Raw genomic sequence first — 11,529 nt, 5'->3', positions numbered from 1 at the left:
GGTGGGTTTCCAAGGCGTCTTAAAGGGGCACGATCGTTCCAACTATAACGGACTCGTGTAACGCGTTGCTTCTTCAGGGTATCGTCGCTGTCCTCGAAATGAGAAATTTTGTCGAGAAGGGCGAATACTTGGGCTCACGGGAACGCGGTCGACGCTGGATTGACAGCAAGAGTGAAGGCTTTGTGGCTACTCGAGGATGAGTATCGGCCTCGGCCATTGTCGTTTTAACAATAGCGGCGTGTTCAAGAAGCGTTAGCTTACCCTCGAGGGTGTAGCGGCTTTAAAAGACGCGAAACGTTCGTGTGCATGGCTGGTGAATGCGAGCCTCGTGAATCTACGACGAACGGACGCGTCGTCGTGGTCGTCGTCGTCGCTTCCTTTTTCGTTGGGGTTTAATCGTTAACGTCCTTCTTCCACGGTTACTGCCGGTAGAAATTGTTCACGCGTCGTAAATCGTGCTAGCGGCAAGAATGGAGACAGTAAGTGGTACGGGCCTCTTCGAGCAAGACGAAGCACAGGTTGCTCGTTTTATCGCGAATTTGCACAGGCAAGTTTAGAGCCGACGTCGAGGCAATTTCACGCGAGTTGATCCGAGTCCCGAGCTCTCGGGGCTGAAGTTATTACTTCCACGCTCCGGAATCTGCGGCCAGTTTCGAAGGAAAACCGCCGGTTAAAGGGTGTTCTCGTTAAAATTCCGTGGCTCTCGCCGCTCCTCTTGTCAGAAGTTGTGCATAGTCTGGAACGTCGAAAGGGCTCGTTTATTATTTCGTGCGTTTCCAGAGCAACGCGAAAAATCCTCGCCGCCAGAGTTCTCGTCGAATTACCTTCCGCCACAGAAAATTCTCGTCTCTTTCGGGAAACATTTTCCCTTTTAACGGCGTCTATAACCCCGCGAGCGTTCCTCATCGCGTAACATCCTCATGGAAACAAAAAATTCTCGAATTTTTCCAGTTGCTACGACGAATTCCACAATTTTTCCGAACGCGAGAATTCCTTCGTGCCGAACTTTTGACATTTCAGGATCGCGACGATTTTCTCGATATTCTTGATTCCCTTGATTCTCTCGATAGCGGAAATTTCCTTCTGCTCGTCGATAACCTTTTCCTTTGGTATTTTTCACATATCGAAACGAAACGAACTCTGAAAGTTATTCACATCGTCCCTGTCGATCTCCTAGAGCCTATAAATGCAAACTCTGCTCCTTCTTTCGTCAATTTCCTCGTGATTTGAATTGGTTCGTTCACGTTTCATGAAATTACTCGTGCGAGCTACTTGTCCAGTTCATCGAGGCCAGTCTCACAACCGTACACGATACGCAGTCTCAATTCTTAATCCGCGCCAGCTTGAATCGCCGTAAATCTAATTTAAGCGAAAGCTGTTCTGCCAGAAGCGGGGAAGTTTTGTCGTTAGAGTAAAAATTATGAGAATTCACGAGAAGGTTAATTCGACGTTTCTCGTTTCTCTGCAATTCCTACGAATTCTACTCTCTCCAGCAACGTGTCGATTCCGTAACCTGGAATCTACCCTCGAATTCTCTTCGTCTTATCGATTCGCAGCGGCGGCGAGAGATCGGGAAGGCTCCGAAATAGTGTCGCGAAATTATTAATCCCGATCGGAGTACAATTTTGAGTGACCCGCTGATCGATCGAAGGCACCGACGATTCTTCGTCGGTCGAGGCGGCTCGTTTCGGTTGGAACGTTCGATCTTTCATGCTGCCAGGTGATGTTTCATTCGCTGAAAGTTGAAGGTGACGGACGATAGTTAGAATTAGCTCAACGTGCCGAGAGTTCGTCTAATTTTAAGCCGCTTATTTTCGCGTGTTCCTGGCGGTACTTCTGACCGCTCGGCGATCTCGAGGGTAATTTCCATCGACGGACGGATTTACGTCGTTTCGATCCGAGAGAAAGAAGGGAAGAAGGAAAGAAAGAGAGGAAGAAAGAGATTGGTCCGACAACGGAATTCAGAATTTGTCAGGGACCGGTTGACCATTTTATGGTCGATTAGCCGACATTCTTTGGCCGGCTACACGGCCGAACCAGAGAATCGAGGCGGATAAAAGTGAAACGGCCTGAATGAACACGAGAAAATACAGGAGTCGATATTGAACTTGCCTTCTATTTGCCTAGCCGGATGGAATATTGCGGGAAACTTTTCAGACCGAGTGTCCTTCTTTCTCCTTTTCGCTTCCCTCTGCGAATCGTCGAACGTCCCCCAGCTGTCGATATTTACGATATTACATTCGCGTGTTCTTTGAAAAGGGGCCTCGAACTTGATGTTCGTCGAAGCAACGTGGAATATTCGCCAAAGAGGTCAGATCGAGTTTTTTTTTTCATCCGAATTTCCAACCACTCTTTGTTCTTGTCTCGAGAGCTCGCCTAATTATTCTCTGATGTCGTTCGACCGACAACGGAGACTCTTTCTCCAATTAATTACCATCTATCAGAAAGGCAATCGGTCGTCGAAAGTCGAACGTACAAAGAGTTCGATGTCGGGCCGATAATCGGTTTCTCGGCCGGAACTTTGATTGAAAATCGACGAAAGTTAAAGGGAAAAGGTTAATCCACGTGATTGAACGATTGGTTGATCGGATTGAAGGAGAATGACAGGTATTGACACTGAATACCGCGTGCTTCGCGGCAAACGAAGCAACCTCGCGAGAAGACTCGCTCCGGATATAGGCCGACCGATGGATATTCCTTCTAACTTCTTCCCTCTCCCATCTCGTCTCTCTTTCTTTCACTCCCCGTCCTCGTCGTCGTGTACGACGAAAATATCGTCGAACGAACGAAGGAACAGACGCAGAGTACCGCGGAACCGTCCAACGGAACTAGGAACTTCGTCGGTCGTCCGAGACATTTCGAGTTTTCAAAGTTCGATCATCCGAGAAAGAGAGAGAGAGAGAGAGAGAGAGAAAGAGAGAAAGAGAGAGAGAGAGAGAGAGTAAGAGAAAAAGATAGAGAGAGAAAGATAGAGAAATACCAACGTCGAGCATTATCGAAGGAGAAAACTGATCGATCAACGTTCACGTTCAGTGTCTGCTGATCTTTTCGCGAACATGCTCCGGCTACAAGCCCGAACGATACATAGTAATCGTTCCTAGAGACGATTCAAATTCGAAGAAGGAGCTTCCAGAAGGGAAAGATTCGTCGGGACGAATCGTGAAAGAAAGCGTGAAGCGAACAGGAAAGGGAACACACCATAGTGATACGGTGTTTTACGCGACGTAAACTGAATCGACGTTGCATAATTTTCCTAAAAATACGCGAAAACGGGCGGCCGTGGGCACGCGATTGCGCGAGCGTCAGAAATATTCGCGAGCCGGCGATACTCGATGAACCAGTAGACCACCGCGAATGTAAATCCCGGATTACTTTGCGGGACAGTGAAGTGTCGAGAGCCTCGCACGCGAATACGACCGCGTACGAGATCGTCCACTGTGCAAGTGATCGGACGCAGCGACGAACACGAGCCCTGGCGCAGACCGTAGTGAACGCGACTGTTCGCCGACGATTCGAGTATGGTGCCAGAATTCGTTCAGTGAGTGATGTCTGTCTCGGAGTGGATCCCCTGGCCTATCGACGACCAATCGTTTCGCAGCCAACCGCCAGTCGACCGAGGTATGCTAGCTCGCAACAAACCTCTACTCTCTAAACTATTCATCGATGTTTCAGCGGAGACACCTCTTTCGATCACGGCGACCGTTACGCTCGCTACCATATTTGACATTTGCAAAGAGGTGTCTCCTTCGATTCTCCTAATCCTCTTTGATTCCGTAGCTCAGTGGTAGTTCTTCCATTCTGTGTCCCTTCGATAATCGAAGTATAGAATTAAACCTCGGAAGGATTGCTAACCGCGCGACTCATATTCGTCCGTGTAGAACCATAATCGTACCGCTTCTGGACGCGGGAATGTATGCGGAGCGAGCGAGTCAGCTACGCGAAGAGAGACTACACGCTCGGCCCATGGGATATATTTAAACGCACGCGTCTCGTGTTACTCGCGCATCATGCCGAGCCGAGAATAGGAATTCGCGTGCGCGCGAGCGTCAGCACGTCACTTCGAGTCTCCTTTCAGTGCGATGCTCTTAGCGGTCGTTCATTGAAAACCGTGAATTCCGTTCGAAAGATTGACGTGACGAGATTTTCCGAGGTGCAGGGATTCGTTTCCATGATTCCAGGAGTATTCGTTGCGGCCATAACTAGTCACAGAGAGACAGAGAACGAATGGAGAAGCCGACTGGTTGAGATCGTTCGACGATGACCGACATTCCGAAGTTCGGGGGACGCGATCGGGAGTACGGGCTATTTAAATATCCGCTGGAATTCCGCGAGGTATTCCCTTCGAGTTTCTATGTTGGTGGCTTGGGGAGAGACAGGGCCGAGCAGGGCGAGGGAGAGATTCTAGAAAGCAAGGGGGTGGCTGTCGCGGGAAGAAGGGAGGCAAGGCTGGCTTGGAGGATCGAGACGGGGTCCATTGTTACCGCCTTAATGCCCCTCTTCCTGCCAATAACCCCTCTCCGCCCCCGTGCGCTCAATGACACCCTTAATGGCCGCCCAGAAGGCAACGGCGCGGTTTCGAGTCGCGACCCTTCCTTCCTTTGCCTTCTTCCTTTCTCGAAATACTAGAGCGGAGATGCGCGTCAACGCCATTGTCTCGTCTCTTGCGAATCGATCCCTGTTAGTCCAGCACGATTATATTTCAAAATACACACGTCGATTCATATTCCGCGTGTTCGGCATTGAATCTTGTCAAACGCGAAACACCGTGACGACCAAAGAAGCGTAAAAAGTGAACGAGGAGATCTACCCTTTGCCATTTCAGTGACTCGGTGTTAGTACGCTTTATCGTCGAACCTGCGCTTGGTGGATTAAAGAGCGTCCGTCGCGGTTGTTGTCGCGAGCACTGTTTTCCATCGAATCGCTAGATTAGGTGGTTGCCTGTCGTGTAACAAACGTTCCCTGATTTCTATTATTTACCGCGTCGGTATCGCATCAAACACGTTGATCAAACGGTGGACGCGGTGCCACGATATTGACACAGCTTGCTCTCTGATAATTTCACAGTGTATTTCAGCGTGAAACTGGCGCCGCCAGGGAAGAGGAAGCAGCGAGCGTTCCGATGTAAAGGACAGTAATTAGCTATGGCACGGCGAGGAACACTCAGCCGGGTATCGGCTATTACGGATCGGGGAGCATGAAATGTCATCAGCAGAACCAGCCAGCCAGCCAGCGTTTCTGGGATCGACATTTTGCGGCAGGATCGTCGCATGGGGCGAAGATCGCACAGATAACGGGCGTCAGCCGAGGATTACCGTCTTTTTTCCTTCCATTGACTCTGATTTTCTCTCTGTACGCGATCACTTTACCGTGGACCATCGGCAAGAAAAATGGGAGCAGACACACATCTGGAACAGGGGATGATTGAACGAAAGAACGTGCACGACGGGGCACACGTAATGTTAAGCTTAGCTGGTTGAACACGGGTCAAATATACCGCACGATTGACGCATTTGGTCCCCTTCAACCAGCTGTAGTTGACATTAGTCTTCGACCCCGGATCATCCCGCAACACAGAGCTACATGGTCCAGTGAGAACGTGCAGTGTTCGCGACATTCGTCTGCATAGTGTTTAATTAATTGGTCATTTCCGAGTCGTAGCTGCCGGCACAGTTTTGTTCGTGCAGTTTCGCGAAGGAAACGAGCAATGAGAGATCCGCGGGGCAAATTAAACGATGATAGAGAGTTTAACGCTGCTTCACGAGCTTCCGTGTTGCAGAGTGGGCTCGTTTATGCGAACGTTACGAATTCCCGCAGTGCTGGAAAAGAGAATCACGTAACGCCGTAACGGTCGGCTCAAAGCGAATCCATTTACAGTTTTAACGACTCGACTCGGTTGGGTATGTAGTAAAACGAAGCTAAAGCGCGGCCCGTTTCTTCGTTCCAGCCTCAAGATCGAGGTTAATGGCGCACACTGATTGACACGACTACACAGTTCAACCTATTTCATGGTATTTTGTGCATGCCAGTGTCCTCGTTCTCATGGTATTCTCGCGAAAACGTAGTAGCGAAGAGGAAAATCATCAACCCTCTTTCGACATTGTCTATTAACTCGTTGTTTTCCCTCTTTTTGTAGAATTAGGATGACACCCCCCAGTAGGTAGTATAACGGTAGACGTTCGTTGGGAATTTCAGTGTGATTGCAACTTACAATTGGTCCACTGTATTCCACTTTGCGAGTTTGTTGACTTTTCATCGACGATAAAGAATATCGAAAGAACTTCGCACGCGTATAGTGGTTCTCTATTTTCGATGAATTTAACGCAAACAATCGATGCTTGTTACTTTGACGTTCTTTCTGAATTATTTATCGCAAATCCGTTTTGTTTCTGTATATCTAGTAATACCTGTTTGTAACACTTACAAGAGATTGTTATATTAATGAATATGTAATATTTTCTTAAAATTATTTTAAACCTTGTAATATATGAAGCGTCAATCTACGTTTTATTACTCTTTTTTCTTTTTTTTCCAGATTTAAGTAGAGCAGTGAGTTAATTTTTGTACGTAGATGAGCAACTAGCGTTATTTTATTACTCTATGGATAGAAATTAGAAAATATTTGAACTACTGAAATTTTAACTTGAAAATCAATTTGCCAATAGTCTATCAACGTCTTAAATTTCTCGCTCGAGCAACAATAAACGTTCACAATAGAAGGAGGCGAAGGCTGGAAAATTGAAAAACTTCAACGGAGAAGTAAATCAAAGCAGCCCTTCCTTTAACACGTTCAACTACTTGACGCTCGTGCTGCTCTGCAGCTTCTTCTAACTTCATTACCGCAGACACTTGACACGTGTCACATTCTCTCGTGTTACATCAAACTTTTGCACGGTCTACAAAAATTATACGACGGAAATGTTTGGAAACTTTTTTGATATCGAACAGGCGAAAGCATTTTTCAACAAACTTCACGATGACTGGCAAAGTTAATTTAAATTCGATGTAATTTCTTATCGATGTAGCTGCAATTGGTTTTAACATCTTTGTAACTTCACAATTTTACTTAAAAGAGTTGGGGTTAGGTTTTATTATTAAATTACTCTTGCGTAAATTTACTACAAATTTTAAAAACTCTTCGTGTTTCTTCGAATACGCGTTCAAGACAATTTTCAGCAATAAAAAGAAAAGAAAATTTCTAATTACAAATTAAAAGAAAAGTCGACTACTCGAAATTAATAAAAATTGTTCAAATTAAAAGTGACAGACGCTACATCTAAACAGTGTAATATATAATTAAATTTATGACAGCTTGACATATAGCTTTTTGATTATTAATTACGTTTTGTTGAAAATTCGAAAATACTAAAATAGTAAAAGTATCAAATATCGATAATTTCATATTGTCAAAATAAAATAATTTTCAATGAAATTTTTACAGACAGTGAAGAATTATGAGTATTTGAAATCTATAACGTACGAATAATTCAACGTAAGTACATATATATCACGTGATTTACAATTAATTTTACGAGTTCTTTCGTTATGATTCTATCACAGTGAAGAATTCAACATTGGGCACATTTGGTCGGTGTCATTTTTCATTTTGCTTTAAGCATTCAGAATTTCTAAAACATTCTTAAAATAGAATACAACCAACTATTATTAGAAAAGTGGGGCTAAAATCATTCGAAGTATTCACGACAGTTTATCGCTAGTTTCCACAACTTTATACTATTTTGCAATTCTTAGTAGTTTGAAAGCGTACAGTTCGAAATGGCATTACTATCGGACCAGCACAATTTTACTGAAACGATCAATAACGAATAAAAGCAGCAAATGGAGATTTACTAGTACCAAGCGAATAAATTTCTATCCACGTAACAATTTACTCCATAAAGTGGTAACACGCATAGATCGACATAGTACTTGAACGACACGTTCGTCAAATACCATTTGGACAAATAACATATACGGCGACCAAATCAAATTTTATTCGAGTAACACAAATAAAATAAAATCTGTAAGAAGCAATGTGTATCAACTTGACCATTGTATTTACATTAGAGGATCAAACGGTTACTTAGAAATTTTTTACTTAGATAATAATTTGAATAGAAATTTTTCATATGCGGATAAAATATGCTTAATAAATAATACATGAGTATCTTATTTCCAAGTTTGATGTAATGGAAATTAGACCAATTACCATATTATTTAGCATATTATTGTTTTTCGGAAGAACAAATTTCTTCGAGATCATTCATTCTAAACGAATTTATTGGGAAAATAGGTATCGAAACTTTACTACAGAAATATAACTAAATCTTTGTATTCCCTTCGTATATAAATATATAATAACAATTTATCGAACTTACTGCAAATATTTTTTCAATATCTCAAAATCTCTTGCAATAACATCAAAATCCTGAAACTTTTCGATTACAGAATCTCGATATTTAAAATGATTTTCAGAAACAAGAACAGAATAGAATACTTGACATGTTCGAAACGCTCGTTAAATATAAAGAAGGAAGTAGGATTGGAATTCCTTTGTCGCTATTCCCAGCAGCCATGCTCACGCGACTCGTAACAATTAATTCGACGATCACATCGACTCTCGGAATCGACTATTTTGCAGCTACCTTCTATGCAATGAACGTCGTCTTCATTGAATTGAATCGAAGTCGGGCGAAACTACCCCCGTAAGGCTCACTATCTCACGCTAACTGCATCATTTTAAAAGGAAAGAACGCGTGCAACGGTACCATGAATAGCGGCCGACCTTAGAACTCTTCAGACACTTACGTCCGATGAAATCGTACCACTAAATCCGGATTCTATCATTAAATTCTCTTTTGCGGTTTATGTTTCCTCATCCCCTAGTGAGGCCATGATTGCTTATAGCGTGTGAAAGGTACACTCTTGCTCAAAAGTCTTACAACTCTACGTACTTCTATGTCTTTATTCTTTAAGATTCCAAAGCTTTTAACGAAACTTTGATAATTGTTATATACACTGTGAATTATAAATTACATGTGTGTTTTAAGAAATCGTTAACACATCGATATGTTATATTTTTCTTATCATGTAGGTATTCTTTCTTGATATTTTTATTATATAGTTGATTATTTCCGATTTTGTAGCTAATGTAGTAACCGTTCCAGAGACTTTTCGGTGGAAGCGTATAGCGTGGCAAGAACTGACACGAATATTATTCTTCTTAGTTAAAATTTTCCACCTGCTGCCTCGAACTATTCGAGGAAACCGGAGTTTTGTTATTTTCGTGTGTCATTTTCGTTTCTCTTTATTCAATTAAAAATGCATAAACATGTATAAATTTAAAATATACATACAACATGGAGAAAATGTAGAGTGATAGAATTCTCTAGAAAAACGTCATTACTATGTTCTTCGGGTAGAACATATGTTATATTATAAACATAATTTATTATTAACATAATTAATTAATAATTGCAATAATTACCAACAGCAAGTTATTAAGCTATTTGAAAATCCAAGATAAAAAATTCGTATATACATGAATGAATTAAATTGTTCCATTAATCGTTGTTAATCATCTCCAGTGACATTTCTGTAAATTTAATTTATTATCATGAAATTGTCTAATCGATTACGCGTAGTTAATTATAGTACTTTTTGAAAGTTTAATATATCGAATTAAAAATACATGCGACCGCCGCATAACTTAGCTCAAAAAACCACTGCTTCTAATTATTCCGTTATTTCACATCTATTTATACTCTATCGCTTGATTCCCATCCAAGTAATTTTTGCCACATATCTCGATACAAACTGATACGTTAAATTTGTCCGGAAAGATTTTCGATTTCTTTGGACTATACAAATATTTGGCAGGTAGACGAATATAATATTTAAATATCCAAGTCACTATTATTTTTACGTATATTATTAAATATTAAAATACCGTGATCACACAACAATCGATGGAGCACTAAATGATGAGTGAGGTGACGATGATATTTTACGACGGTGTATTCTCTTTTGGCTTTAAATTGCGAGGCTCTAATTTTATTTCATTGCCGATGAGTTTTACTTACGTACGTGTGCCAAGTAATTTTCAATTCGTTAGAATATTAATCAAATATTAGCAAATAATTTTTTTACAAAACCTATTTCTATATTGTTAAACTTTGCATCTGTTCTTTGTACCTGAATTATCATTGCAATATTTTTGGAATTTCGTGACTTTCTAACGACCGTCAAGATATAATACGTAATGTGTATACAGGGTGGGACGATAATCGTAGGAAAAATAAGAAAAACATTAGATAAAACATTTTGTCTTCCAACACTTCGTTTTCGACTTTGGAAATCTGACAAGTTGGCTAATTCCGAAATCAACAAGGTTAAATGATCGCAGGCATTTAAACTATATTTGAAAACAAGAAACAAAAATTTGTTCATAAAATGCTTCATCTTCTAGGAAAGTAAAGTTGAAAATATTTCACGTGCGCACTCGTACACGACCAGACCACTTCCTTTTCAATTAAACACGTTTAAACGTTATTTTCTTAAAAACGAGGCCTCTGACGGAAAAATATTATTTTACAGAATCGACTTATTTCCGCGTGTATACTTAGTGGGCACTTAGCCATGTTAAAGTATAGTTGACAAATTTTCAAAATCGATTTTCTCAACTTTTCAATCTACATTTTCCATGTGTTATTTTTTCGCCCACAATGCAACCTGTACATTCGAATCCAAGCATATACAGCGAACATATTAAATTTTACCGAAAAAATGTCTAATTTGATGAAATTCGAAAACTAAGCAGAACATCGCATATAGGTACTGTGTTAATTGAAATTTCCAATATTTATTTGAACTATCCTCGCATCGTCCAAAACACACATACGTATATTTCATTTCAGGTAATACACACGTACATTAACAAGATGCTAAACCAGAAATAAATTGACCAGTGAAATTATTCTCGAAGCATTCCCTAGGGCGACGATTAAACGAATCTAATTATCCGCACGGTTGTTACAGTTAATTGTATAAATTTACAATCGTAAGGAACAGGCCGAGTGTAATGTCGATCGAGAACCACTCTGGATTTAAACAATCATCTCCGTGATTGCATTTTGTGCACGTTTCGTAACTTCAGATTTAATGGAACCCTGCACTTCCGTACACAAGAACTGGATTTCTTTTAATTTTACTGTACTCCAAACTCTTCGCTCTCTTATTCCCTTCTTCTAATTCCTTCGTTTTTCTTCTCCTTTTTTTTTTTTTTTACTTCTATTTTTCCTATTTTCGTTTCTTCGTTGAATCTTTTTTAAGTGGATCACTGTTTCCGGGGTAGCTAATGGGACCGCGGTTCGTAATTAGTCTCCGTTTCTAATTTTAGCCGCGATACATTCATGTAGGTATACGAGAGAAGAGTGGGTAAACACGGCTGGTGTTAATTGGAACTGTGATTTATATTTAAGGGGGAGCGTGTAAAATAAAATTGATCGCGCGCGCGCTCGGGTACGAACGAAC

Source organism: Bombus flavifrons, chromosome 5, assembly GCF_040668555.2.
Source record: "Bombus flavifrons isolate JBK064 chromosome 5, iyBomFlav1_principal, whole genome shotgun sequence".
Lineage (NCBI taxonomy): Eukaryota > Metazoa > Arthropoda > Insecta > Hymenoptera > Apidae > Bombus > Bombus flavifrons.
This window is presented reverse-complemented; position numbering follows the sequence as displayed.